The 14136-nt window shown below is 47.0% G+C and overlaps 1 long non-coding RNA gene across 1 annotated transcript; it reads left to right on the plus strand.

The window, feature by feature from the left end:
• The first annotated feature begins 278 nt into the window (after nucleotides 1–278).
• On the plus strand, nucleotides 279–11114 carry LOC134366408 (uncharacterized). Its single transcript, XR_010022318.1, has 3 exons — nucleotides 279–576; nucleotides 931–1010; nucleotides 10829–11114. It is a non-coding gene; the product is annotated as an uncharacterized LOC134366408 (long non-coding RNA).
• The last annotated feature ends 3022 nt before the right edge of the window (nucleotides 11115–14136 follow it).

Consider the following 14136-nt stretch of genomic DNA (forward strand, 5'->3'; position numbering starts at 1 on the left):
AAACACGACGTTTTAAACTCGAAAGCAAATCATAGCAAGGAATTAGTGTGAAATTACCATCCTTCTCTTGGAGTTCCTTTTTAAAAGTCAGCAGCAGCGCCCAGGAGGAAATTCGGCCTGTCAAACAAGCCCATTCAAGCCTGCAATTCTGCTGTCATTCGCCCGAAGGGCTTGTGATCAAGAGCAAGGATAAAAAAAAAATTTCTGCCAAAAATAGTGCCACGGAGTCACCCAAACCACAGCAAACTCGGGAGCCAGCACCACCCGCTGTGCTGCCCTCTGTGATAGGACAGTGGCCTCCCGGGCTTGTTCTGACGGAGATGTCCTGGCCTGGGGCGTGTGGCCTCAGATTCCAGCACCAAAGAGACTTGGAGAGGAAAGATGCAAAGAGCTCCCACTCTGAATCCCTGAAGAAAGGAAAAGAGAACAAAGTTTACACGGAAAATCTTGACTTTCTAAACAGCATGTTGAGACAGCCCCAGAGTGCACAGGTTTGCTGCAGGCCTGGGACTCGCCCGGGGTTGCCACAGCGTGGAGACTCATCTAGAAAGAATATAACAAGTCTCATTCTCCCAGGTGCCTATTTATCTTCTCTCTGGGCCTTCCATTCCCCAGCTGGTACCCCAGGGGTGTGAACCAGGGAGTGCCCCTAGGAAGCGGGGAGCCATTTGGGCCCAGGAGAAATGGAAGCAGATCTCGTGAGCTGCTGAAGAGGCTGGAGAGTCTGGTGGCCAGCGCTCTGGATTAAAGGGGCACAGCACAGCCTGTTCCAGCTCTGCTGCCTGCAACTGGGGACCGTGGGCAGGCTGACTCCCTAGCTCTGTGCCTCTGCCCCCAGGGGCAAGACAGGGGGCCCCCAGACTCTTCACCCGTCAGTTGATGGCAAGGGTTAGTGCTCTCAGAGGTAAGACGCCCTGTCTGTGCCCACAGATGACGAATTCAGTGTTTCAGCTAATAGTCTGCTCCTGGCGGGGAGATACCTCCTTTGACCCTCCAATCCACTCTGACAGGTAAGGTGTCCTTAGCTCCAGTGTACAGGTGAGGCCAGACAGGCTAACTGACATGCCCCAGGTAGCACAGCCAGGAAATGGTTGAGCCAGGAGCCAATTCCAGGTCTTTGGGGTCTGAGTCCAGCGGCTTCCATAAAAGGAATTCACAGCCTGCTTCAGTGGCAGCAGCTTTGTCCCTATTCCTCGTCCTTGGGTCCCAGTACCCATTTGCCATGAGGAACGCAGCTCACATGACGAAGCAGATTTAAAAGTAGTCACAAGTACTCCTCTGACAACCATGAAAACTGATTTGCGTCCTGTTTATAAAGACCCCAACGTAAACAACTGAAGGGCTGAGAGGATGGCCATGTGGCCAACGATTCACGGTCAAGGTTGTCACAGGGCCACAGGGTAAGGACAGTCTATTTCTTCATAGGCCCCAATGACAACAGTGGCAATCAAGGTTATTATTATTGCTGGCTTTTCCACCTGTCTGGTGCTTCTGATTGCTGGCTAATCAGAGAGCTCACCGGGCCTGGCTGGCCCCACTCTGGCTGTCTGTCTTCTGTGTCACTCATAACAGACTCCTGCCAACAGAGTGGTCCTTGGGGAGGTTTCCCCCAAGATCCCTTCCTCTGGCGTCCTTAAACAGCTGTCACACTGTCCCACTTGTTTTTCAAGGACGACGTCCCCAGGGCTTCACTGAGGCAGACTTGAACTTGACCCCGTGTTGGTCTGTTCACTTCCGTCTCCCCCTGGGGAAGAGGTGCCAAACCCTCGTGCCCAAGGGTGGATCCTGGCAACCTCCCAGCCTCCCAGCTCCACACCTGCTGTTTCGTACCCAGAACATGCGTTTGGACATGTCAGGATTTCGGTGGTTCCTGCAAAGCAAATGCCTCTGGAGGAGGGGACACCTCTTCCGTACAGACCAGCTCCCATCCACAGGGCGCTCTGTGGGCAGGGTGTGCTCAAGGGGAGCACCCAGGGAGGGGATCATTCAGCGCTGGGTCCTGAACTTTATTTGCAAGTCCTTTTACGTAACTTCTCTTAGCCATTCCTCCTAAACATCCTTGGGGACGGGTAGGAACTGTCCTACTTTGGAGAATAAGCAAACCGAGAGAGAAACGTCTTCAGGGGCACATCCGTGGAGTGAGAGAGGACACACTGTCCTCTCTCATCTGTGGGCACCCAGCAAACACACTGGGGAGGACAGTTCTGGAGTGCAGCTTTCATGCAGGAACTGTCCCAAATGCTAACTTGCTAAGTGTCAGAGTCTCAGTCGCTCTCAGTGACACAGGCATCAGAGGGGTCAGGGGTCTGCAGCAAATCACAGAGACAGTGAGCACCGACCATCCTGGAGGAGGAAGTGTCCCCCCTGCTCCCCTGCTGGCTTTGAACAAAGATATATTTTTAAACACACGCCTCCTGGAGAAAATGTTCCCTAGCATGTCCCCATAGCCTACTAATGGGGCAATTTTTGGCAGCTGGTACCATCAGCCCGTGCTCAGGCTTGTGTTCTCAATTTTCATGTCTATTCTTGTCCCCTGGCATATGACAGGGGCCGCTGTCCAGGGGGACTGCAGGGCACAGAGGAAAAGATGTAGGTCCTCGACTGCTCTCAATTTCACTACTCTGATCTCGTTCAGACTCGGGGACTGTGCTCATGCACCAAGCTGGCAGCTCTTTTGATTCGTCACACGGACTCCATGTAAACTGCCCATGGCTTCCCAGAAGGCTGGGGTCCCCCACAGAGCCCTGGGCTGAGAAGGGGCTAAAATCTTGCAGCGTCAGCTGCTGCTGCATTGCTGGAGAACGCCCCACCCTGCTCCTGTCTGACATCACAGCGGCTTCAAGGGCTCAGACAATCCTCTGGAAGTGTCCCATTTCCCTACTTTGCAAATGGAAATAGGATTCTGGTGTCATTTTACTGCTTTCCCGGGTGTTCTGATTAGTATTTATTTCCTTAGCTGGAGAAAAGTCCTACTTAGAGTGGCTCCTTTCCATTTCATGTATGCAGAATATCCTGCCTAATTGTATTGGTGCATCCTCGCTTATTATTATTATTACTATTGCTGTTGTTCTAAAAAAGCCATCTCTGCCCAGGGTGGCTGGAGGAGACGCCCTTCGTCTGCCTCTGGCGGTCCTGGCCGTCGCCAGTGGAACCGTTCCTGCACTGCTGTGTTTATTTGAGTTATGTAATATAAACAGCTCCAAGGAGATGGGCTCCTCCACTTTTGTTTTTAGACTCAGCCTTCACTTGCTCTCTGCAGAGCTTGTCTCTGGGGTGGTTTCCTCCAGCATCCCCTGCCTTGCTGCTGGAGAACAAAACAGCCCTGTCTTGACCCTGCTCTGGGACCAGCTCTCTCCTCTGTGTGGCCCAGCAGGGAAAGCGGGGGGGAGGATGAGGCTGACTGTGTCCTGCAAGGCTCAGCCTGGGCCAGGGGTTGGGGTGGGCGTGGGGGTGTCCAAACCGAACCCAGATCCACCAGGGGAAGGTACCACCTTTCTCTGTGGCTTCTTCCCTGACACGTGGTTCCTCTAAGATCATTGAAAACATAAGTCCGCTTTGCATGTGGATTCACACCCGACTTTTCAGGAACACATCTGTTGTGCAAAACACATGTGACTATGGTTAGCAGGCAAGTTCAAAAGGTACTGGTAGACATCAGCTCCACATTATTTCACTATTCACATCCGCTGAAATCAAACATGTTTAAAGCCTTTCCTTGTTAATTAGACCAAGCTCATGGTCTCTCTGTCTAGTGGTGTCATGCGGCAGAGAAACGCTGCGCACATTCTCGCCCTGAGTGTGGCTTGGCACGATGGCTTTCAAGCACGGGTGGGTGGTGAGGGCACTTCAGAAAGTTCATGGAAAAAAAGAATTAGAAAAAAGACTATGAATCTTCCCACGCGCTTTTCCAAGTGTCCTTGTATAATACATTTTTATTTATTTATTTTTATTTTATTTTTATTTTACTTCTCAATAAACATTGTAGTTGATTTTCGTGCCCCTTTACCTGTTCCTCTCCCCCCCCCCCCCACATCATATCTATTCACTTGACTTAAATAGTTCAAGGAATTTTTGTGGTTATTCTGTCTTCTTCCCCCCCCCCCCGGCCTTGATTTGTTTGTGTGTTTATTTATTTATTTTCAGCTCCCACCAATAAGTGAGAACATGTGGTATTTCTCTTTCTGTGCCTGACTTGTTTCACTTAATATAATTTTCTCTAAGTCCATCCATGTTGTTGTGAATGGTTGTATACATCCTGAAACAATAAAACTCCTTACAGAAAACATAGGGGATACACGGCAGGAAGTAGGGGTGGGGACAGAATTCACGAATAGGACCCAAAAAGCACAGGCAAGTACAAGTAAAATAAACAAATGGGACTATATCAAACTAAAAAGCTTCTGCACAGCAAAAGAAACAATCAACAGGGTAAAAACACAACCAACAGAGTAGGAGACAATATTTGCAAAATACACATCTGACAAAGGATTAATATCCTGTCTAATACATTTTTAATAATAGGTTTCTTAGACCAGCTCTCCGAAGGTTGAGTCAATGATTTCTTTCTTTACATAGTTGTCTTAAAGCAGACAACAGATATTTTCAGAAGAGTTAACGCTAAAATAAAATTTCTTATGGCAGGATTCCACGTCCATCCATAAAACTTCATTCTGCAATGTTCCATCTCTCTCTAATCACTCCCAACACACAGGCTCACTGTCTACCAGGGTTACCCCCACCCTGGGGGGTGAGAAATACGCACTCAAGAAGTGGGGGACATAGAGGTGTGGAGAAACAATTCACAGCCATGACCCTGAATGGGGCAAAGGGAGGGAAACTTCCAGCCACATTTCTCTTCCCGTTGGATTCCCAGAAAATTTGCCAAAAAAAGAAAAAATATATATAGCAATGAAAGTGGAACAGAACAAATGGAATTGCAGATTTTTGTATTGAGAAATATTTCAGCATCACCAATGGAAGCCCCGCCCGGGCCTCGACAAAGCCACACGGTGTGCTCTTGCCTCTTCCAGCCTTTCAGAATCTCTCTGTGTTTTTCCAGCAGCAGCAGCAGCAGCAGCAGCTTCCAGCTCTTGCATATTCTCTGGTTTGCCAAGTCCCCCATGCTACCCTCCTGTCTCCCTCTGCATTTCTCTCCTGCAAGGTCAAATTCCAGTTCAGCCTGTCCTGCTTTGCAGCCAGCGGGGTGAGAGCTTCAGCCTGCAGGGTCCCTCCCCTGCGGGCTGGGGGAGGGTCCTTGTGAGGAGTGGGGCCCAGAGGGAATCTGTGCAGGCCTTGACTTTCTCACACACACATGTCTCAGATGTGCAGGGTGTGATTGTAAACAGCGTCTTCGGAGCTGGCCTCCCCGCCCGTGTCCTGTTCCGATCACCCTAGGGGTTCCAGTAATAGGGCGTAAAGAAAACAAAGAAAAACAGTAATCTGGTGTTCCAATTGCATTTTTTGTTTTTAGAAAATGTTAATGATAGGTTATTTGATTACTCTAGGTTTGGCTCTGTTTGCTCTGTATTAAGCACATCTGGTATTTAGTAACAATATAAGTAGCAGGAGTTTTTTTGGCACTTAAAAATAAGCTCACCCAGTGTTGCCATGCAGTTTGGAAACTGGTCCGTGAGGCCGGCCAAACTTGCGGAGATACAAGACTTTTTTCTGCAGGCTGGGCAGCTGGCCAGGACAGCTAAAAAATGTGAATTGGCTAAGAACCGCTGCCACGCAAACACTTCTGGAAATTTCTGTGCTTGGGCCTGCCAAATCCATTATGCACAACATGAATTACAAGAACGTCTATCTCTCTAAGCAGTTGCTTTTTGAGCTTAATTCTCCCGTGTGCTTTATGAAACAAACACAACCAAAATGAGAAAAACACCCTCCAAATCCACTACCATCTATTTTTTGTGTGTGTTTTTCCATGCGGGTTGCCAAGTGTGCAACTTTTCCTGAATTAGGAGAAATAGAATCAAACTTTGGTTTGAATTACATGAAGTCTAACATGTGGGAGGCAACGGTGCTTCCTGGCAATTCTAGAAAGGAAGGATGTCTTGCATCACGGAGACAGCCTAATATTTAGGTAGGAAAAATAATAAAGTGTAACAAAAGCACTTGGAAGAGGAAACACATGCACACCCTGCGCTCAGCATGTTAAGTCATTGGGACCTGGGCCTCGCTGAGGGATTTTGCTCAGACTAGAAAGCCACCCTTTGCACAGTCTTGCAGACTGTCAACCACAGGGGCAGCGTTTGAAGCGGAGGGTGGGCCCGGGTGGATGTGCCAAGCGGATCACAAGGAGGGCATGCAGGAGGAGTAGCCAGCCTTCTAGTCTGGTCTGCCCCAGTTTCCCTTCTGTCCAGGCCTTGGAAATGTGTGCACCGTGTATTTTCTGATCCCAAATTGAGACTTGTCTTTTTCTTGTGATTCACATGTACTAGATGACTCAGACTCTGCCCGGGTTTGTTTTTGTTAAGGGCCTGGAGCTCCACTCCCATTGCCCAGAAGCGCTGAGATGACATTATTCATAGGACACATAGACTAGCTAATATGAGATAATCATATTAGCACATGATGACACATGAAGTCACAATCAATCCTCAGTCCTCCCAATTCCCACTAGGTGTAATGCTGTCTCCGTGCACAGCCTTTCTCATGATAACTTAAGGTCATTTTTCTGTCTCCTTTCCTCCTCCCAGTCCCTTAATTTCATGTTTATTTCATTTCATCATTTGCCTCTGTTTTATTTTTTCTTTGCTTTACATAACCATGTCGATTTTAGTAAATCGAAACTCTGAGGTGTTCTAACTAAGAGCTGATGGTCTCCACTGTGCCATTTCATCCAGTTGCTTTTCTAGCCCGTGCCTCAGTTTCCCCCCTGTCAGAAGGAAGGCCTTGTTGGCACGTCCCATCCTCCCAGGACGTGATGGAGCCCAGCACAGCAGGAAGGTCATGGAGTTTGGCATCAGGTTTTGGCTTGGACGCTGGTAACTTTGTGTCCTCGCTTCTAACGTGGGGACGGACACGCCTCCCTTGCAGCACAGCCAGGAAGAACCAAATGTAACCAGGATTACGCAACAGCTTTGCAAACTGTAAAGCAATGCACGAATGTGGCCCGTTCCTATTACCTTTCGAGTAGTCCTACTCGGAGAAATCTGGTCACTTACGTTACTGTGGAGAGTTGGGGGTCAAGCAGTCCTGCACCTGCGTAATGCAACCTGGGAATCTGCTGGAGCCACAGTGCAGGCGTTCTTTCTGCAACTGATATAGGACAACATCTCTCAGTGTAATTCTTAATTGAAGAATGTCTCTTGCTTCCTCTCTCTCTCTGTCTTTGTCTCTCCCTCTTTCTCCCTCCCTCTTTCCTTTCTTTCAGGAATCGATTGGTGGCAATCCCTGTGAATGTACCATTTGACTAAGAAGGTGAGGTCACAGGGCTAATTAAATTTCCTTTCCCATAGTGAACCGTCTCCCAGAACTAGAGTTCACTCTAAGCAGTTAAACAGGTTTGGGCATTTGGAAAAAAGCCGGAGCCCCAAGAAAGCACTGTTGGCCTAATTTCTACTTGGCTGACGTTGTCTGTCCTGTCCTCGGCTTAAATTTGGATTGCAGGACACATTTTCTGTTTCCTTTTCTCATGTTCCTGGATCTTTGCTGCAGAATTGTAGGAAACACAGAGTCGGGGGAGTCAGCCAGGAAGGATCGTCTCCCCTGCCTGGAGGGTCTCAGGCCTACTCAGACCCTGCCTGTGCATGGCTCCCCAGTGTCCCCAGGCGTCCCCAGTGTCCCCCGGTGTCTGCCAACACCACGGCTGTTGTCTTCCTCATGGTGGCTATGATGTTTTAGATTCAAACTGGTTCCAGGGGCTTTTCCTCTCCGTTTGAAGGAGGCCACCCTTGCGATTCCCCAGCAAGCACGACCCCTTGCAGGTGGCCCAGAGCAGACCTGGGGCTGGCGAGCCGGGGCAAGTCCCAGCCACCGCAGAAGCTCCGAACAGAAGGGAGAACAGAGTGCCACCGTCGGGCAGCCACAGCTGACCATGGGGGAGGAGGGAGGGTGACCGAGACGATGGCCAAGCTGTGCCCGCACTGCCTGTTGGAGGCTTTGCCCGCCTGCCACACCACAGTCCACGCACTCTCCCTGCTAAGTTGGCGCAGGCATGAGTGAGGTCACAAGGATGACCGTGGAATCTTCTGGAATGAGAAGCAGACTATGACGTCTTCCCTAGACATTGCAGCATCCAACCAGTCACTCTGGTCACTGAGGATTTAGGGTTACCTCCGTGAATCATAATCACTAATATTTATTGCTGAGTCCCCACAGCAGCCTGGCACAGGAGCCTGAGGACAGAGGTCCTGAATCATCCCTGCTGTTTAACCAGGGAACCAGGGCTCAGCATGTCGCATGACCCAGCCAGGTTCACATAGCTGGTAAGCACAGGGCCTGTTTTTGGTGGCAAAGCCACCACCAGGCCTCTGCCCAGGCTTTGGCCTGTTGACCTCTCATCTTGTCTGTTTCAGTAACACTCTTCCTGCAGTTTGTTGTCAAAATGGGCTCTCTGGGGGGTCCTCTGTTCTTCCACCTGTGAGCTCAGCTGTGAGCTCCATTATTGCACCTGCCTGGTCTCCCCTCTTCAGAGCAGGCCCGAGGTGACCCCCACCCAGCCAGGGCTTTTGTGTCGCCCCCTGCCCACTCTTTCCTGTCTCTCCCCCGTCTTATGCTATCAACGAACCATCACAACAGCCATGAGAACATTCCACATTTTGGTTAATAAAGGTGATATTAGAAAGGATCACTAAAATGTAAGCTGCTAAGTGTTTGACAGACTAACCATTTCATCTGACATTTTAACGCGAAGGTCATTTTCAAGAGCTGGTGCCACTTTTGTACGCTGGATATCCACTGAGTGCCTCCTATGTGCTGACCACGTTCCTACTAAGTACCAGGCGCTGTTTTAGGCTTTGAAGAGTCTCCATGCTTACGGAGGGCCTGTGGACACTGGAAATCCAGTGTCCCAGAGAAAGCTTTTCCTGTGTTTTTGCACGAAGTCTACCTCTTTCTGTGCAAGGTGACAGCTCTAGCTGTGAGAGAAATTAAAAATGCCTTCTTGTGATAGTTATCTCATACTCCCAAATGGGACTGCTGATGTTAATAGGACCTTCTGATTTTCAGTTGATTGAGCAACTGCGTGTGCAAGACAAGGAGAAAAAGAGGAAGAAAATATAGCTGTCACTATTGCTTCCTAAATGACAAAACTGGTTTTATCACCATGGAATCATTATTAGTGTCACACATCACTTTCTCCTCTTATTTATGTAATACTCCAAGAAGTTAAGGAAAAAAAAAATTTTTTTTTTTTTTTTTTTTTTTTGCAATTCTTAGCTTTTACAGACACTTTCTAAATTAGGTTGAGTAGCAGCAACTTCTAGGTCATACGTGCTGTGTAACGCATTGCCACAGACTTAGCAGCTCAAAACAGCACACATTTATTATCTCACAGCTTCCACGGGCCAGGAGGCTGGGCACAAGTTGGCTGGATCCCCTGCTCGGGGTCCCTCATAGGACTCAATCAACATATCAGCAGGAGCTGGGGTCTCTTTAGAGGCTCGAGGTTCTCTCCCAAGCTTACAGCGCAGAATTCATTCCTTGAAGCTTAAGTGGCATGGAGGCTTGCTTCTTCGAGGCCAGCCAGGGAGAGAGAGAACCTGTTGCTTCAAGCATCTGACCTCTAGACCTTCCTTTAAAAGCCTCATCTGATTAGCTCAGACCCACCCAAGATAATCTCTCTTTTGATTAACTTAAAGTCAACTCCTTAGAGATCTTAATTACATCTGCAAAAAGCCTTTCACCTTTGCCTTATAACATAACATAATCACAGGAGCAATACCTCTTCCCCTTTGTATATTGGTTAGAAGCAAATTAAAGCCCTGCTCACCCTCAAGGGGAGGGAATTACCCAAGGGCGTGGGGCATTGGGGGTCATCTGAGAACTCTGCCCACCACAATATACTACTTGTGGACAGGAAGTTCATCTCATGTGGTTTATGGTTTGTCCTTATGCTAAACAGGGCAATAGGTCCAAGATAGAACAGGAATCGGTAGGAGAACTTAGTGATTAGAAATGAGTTAATGTTTTCAAGATACAAAGTTTCTTGCAGAGCATACTCTGAAAAAGGGCTTTTTCCCCCCTTCTCAACAGGTCTTAATGGGTTAGGGAGGAGGGAGGCGTGGATAGCTAACTATCAAAATGGGCTAAAGAGAAGAAAAATGAGCTGGAAAATCTAGGCTCAAATTCCAATGGCTCCTGCAAAAGCTGGCTGACCTTTTCCTGTACTGCAAGCGGGGCAAACAGTTCCTGCTTTCTCGTGCAGGGCTGCTGAGCAGGCAAAACCAGACGATGGTCTGCGAAGGCTTGGAAAGAACAAACTGTGGGTACAAAGGTCTTATTGTCCAGACGCAGATCACTAAGGAGCTGGCAGGTAATAATATACTGCTATCTCATAAGGCGAACTCGTGATCACATAACCAAGAAAGTGGTTTTTTTTTCAATGATCAACAACCAGTGAGACATTCTTGAGAGACAGCCCAAGTCTCTCCCGTGAGCTGGGGACTTGCATGTTCTGGGCTCACGTTAGGGGGGAAAGAGCCCCTCTCAGCGTCCCTCAAAGTTTTACCCCCAAGTTGAGTTCTAGGTCATAAATCTCCCAAGCAGCCGCCACAGCCAGCTTCCTCAGTCCCCTGAGTGTCTCTACAAGGCCCACAAAGGAAGTGAGATAGTGGGGAGTCTGGGGCCATCCTTGGTCACGTGAGATTTCCCTCTCACTCAGCCGGAGCATGCAGCTGCACAGAAGGACACAGCCACACAGAAGGACACAGCCACAGTCCAGGCTGGGGAGACAGCTTTGCAGATCGACCGCCCACCGAGCAGGCTTCCCTCCTGCAAGGAGAGACTCGGGCTGCTAATGTGTTAAATCACATTAATGTAGGAAATAAACATGTAATAAATAATAATGGTGCAATAATAGTGGTTGTCATTGCCATGGTTAGTTCTGTTGAAAGTATGAGCTCTACGCTATGGATTTCTTAGGATAATTTTGCCCTTACTTAAAAGAAATGGACAGATATACTTTATAAATATGAAGATAATTTAAAAATAAAAGAATTGGAGAAAACTCATTCATTTTGCTTGTTCAACCATTGCCTTATTCTTTTGACTTAAAAAGATAAAGGTTTTTAAATTTTAATTAATTTATTTTATTACTATGTTTATCATTATACAATTTAATCAGTTTTTGTGGCCCTTTATCAATTTCTCGCTAAACCCCCCTTGTTTTTCTTTTTAAACTGATATTTAGATTCTACCCTCCACATCTCACACCCATTCCTCAGTTTCCCCAAGATGCCATTAGAGATGCAAGGCTGTGCTTAGGTTCTGAATTCTCCAGGAAGCTACATTATTCAAATGTCCGTCCAGGGCTGTCGTTTCCATGAAAAGAAAACAAGCATTTTTAATGATAGACAAGCTGGTTTGGTTTATGATTTGCATTCCAGTCAATGGAAATGTCCCAACATCACTGTCTCACAGCAATGTTGTTGACTCATCGAAAGAACATTCTTATGAGAGAAACTGGGCTCTTTCTCTGGCTTTCCTGCACGAAGTAAAACATGCATTCTAGCATATGAAGCAATTTGAGCAAGCTACCTTGCTTTCAAGTTGCACGCCTGATGTTTTTTATACCTGAGATGCTTTAGGTACAACTTGCACTTGAGACAGAAACACACACACATACACAAGGCAAAGTAAGAAACAGGACTTGGTCTGAACTATGGACTCTCCAGGAGTTTTCAAGTGAGGGGATCTTGTTTTGAAAGCCGTGTTGACAAACTGATATTATATTTTCAGCATGCTTTGAATGGAAAACGTGCAAGATATGTGAACAATATATTTCCAAATATGTCACATATTTATAAAACACAGTAAATGCATGACAGATTGAGTAGGATATGTGGAAAAATAACAGCTGTGGTACACCCTATTTCTTAGCAAATTCATACACAACAAATGACATTCATGTCCAATGTTTTGCAAAATCTCTTTTTTAAGCATGGTAGAAAAGGATAGAGAGGATGTAAACAGAAGTTTGCCAGAGAAAAATCAGAAGACGGAGGTAAATTTGAATGACATGTCATGTAATTATCATACATAAAACAAGCTCTGAATGGGTCACCCCATTTTGTCCTGGCATGCCACCTTTGGATGGAAGTGATATGAAATGAAGCATTAGAAGTGATCTGTATTTTGAGGTGGGCTGAGACACCGCATGGAAGGGGAAGCGTAGAGAAAGTCACAGAACATAAAACAAGCACCATGCATGTCGATGATGTGAAGATTTGTTTGGATCGAGTAGAGTTGGAGTCAAAGATCAGTGCGAAGGATGGTTGGTGGCATCAAAGGTGAGACCAGGTTCTGAGTTGGCAAAACACCCGGAAGCCTGACTAGGGACACTCTGAATTGAATCATAGGTTGTGGGGACCCGGGGTGAACTCCAAAGCAAGGAATTGGCATGGGAAGCTAAGTGTCTTTAAAGAGAAATTTTAGCAACGGTGAGTTCAATGGAGGCATGGCCACCTCCGAGGATAAAGGTACAAACCCCTTGTATTTGTAATAAAGAGCTGTGTGATTTACAAGTCACTTTCAAATTCACAATCCTATTGGAGCTACAGAACAACCTTGCGTGGCAGACAAGGAAGGTTTTATCACTCACATTTTCCTCACAAAGAAACCAAGAGTTTGTGACTTCTTTGGGGTGACAGTCAGAAAGCTGAGGGCTTGGTCCTAACATCCCAGGAATGTGCTTATTTAGGATGGTATCTGGGAGAGATGGGATTGTATGTGTTTTCTTCTTTCTCTTCTTTTACATTTTTTCCCCCCTAATTTTCTACAATGAACAAAAAATTTTTTAATCATAAAAATGACATTAAATACTATTGCTTCACAGATGGGAGAAATCCCCTTTCCTGAGCCTGGTAGCCCAGGATTTTTTCTTGACTCCCTGCTGGAAGTTGGAATGACCTTTCCAGGGCCATCCGTGACCGACTCTATCCTAGGCTCAGCTGGTTGAAATCAATGGAGAACAGACAGGACAGAGAGCCTGGAGAACTGAATCAGCACCGTATTTCCTACCATTCTGGAAAGTTTCTTCATATCTGTGCACCCTCGTTTCCTGTTCTGTATCCTTTCAGCCAGATACGAAGTGTTTCAAGATTCTGAAGCAAACAAGGATAGGTCAAAGACAGGCGATACTAAAATTGCATTCTTATGCGAGACTTAAAATGTTGGAATACTGCAGTTGAGTCTTCTGCTTAGCCTTGGTCTGATCGGAGGGAAACTTTGGGAAGGGTTTGTGGAGGGAAGGGTGGTTGGGCATGGGAGATGCTGGAGAGCCAGGTGTATCTGTTGAGTTGAAGTTGAACTCAGAGCAGCATCCCAAGCTGCCTTTGGCTTTCCCTCGTGGCCACTGCTCCAGTGGTATGTTCTTGACTGATAGACATGCCAGGGAAACTCATGCAAGGATGCTGTATTAGTCCGTTTAGGTTGCATATAACAATATACCTGAAACTGGGTGATTTATAAAGAAAAATGACATTTAATGCTTACAGTTTCTGAGGTTGGGAAGTATGAAGTCCATCTGGTGATAGCGACAGAGACCCAGGAGTCTCACATTGCAAGACGGTGGAAGCAGAGAGAGCAGAGACTCTCTCCTTTTAAAGCCCTCAGAACCACACCCCTGACCACCATTTTTAATTCATTCACTCCACATGGTCCTACAATCCAATCACCTCTTCAAGGTCGCACCTTTCAATTACCATAATAGGATTTCCCACCCTCTTAACAGTCACAGTGGGGGTAAGTTTCTAATACATAAAACTTGGGGGACACAATTCAATCTTCAATGAGTTTTGGGGGGACATAATTCAATCCACTACAGAGGCTGCCTGGTCTGGTGGCCTAGATGACAGTAGACCAGCAGCTCCATTGACCTTGGGCAAGCAGCTTCACCTCTCAATTTCCCACTTTCTCTACCTGTAAATAAATTATCTCCCTAGGAGGTGGAGGATAATTGAGATTACATTT

This window comes from Cynocephalus volans, chromosome 18 (assembly GCF_027409185.1).
Source record: "Cynocephalus volans isolate mCynVol1 chromosome 18, mCynVol1.pri, whole genome shotgun sequence".
NCBI lineage: Eukaryota > Metazoa > Chordata > Mammalia > Dermoptera > Cynocephalidae > Cynocephalus > Cynocephalus volans.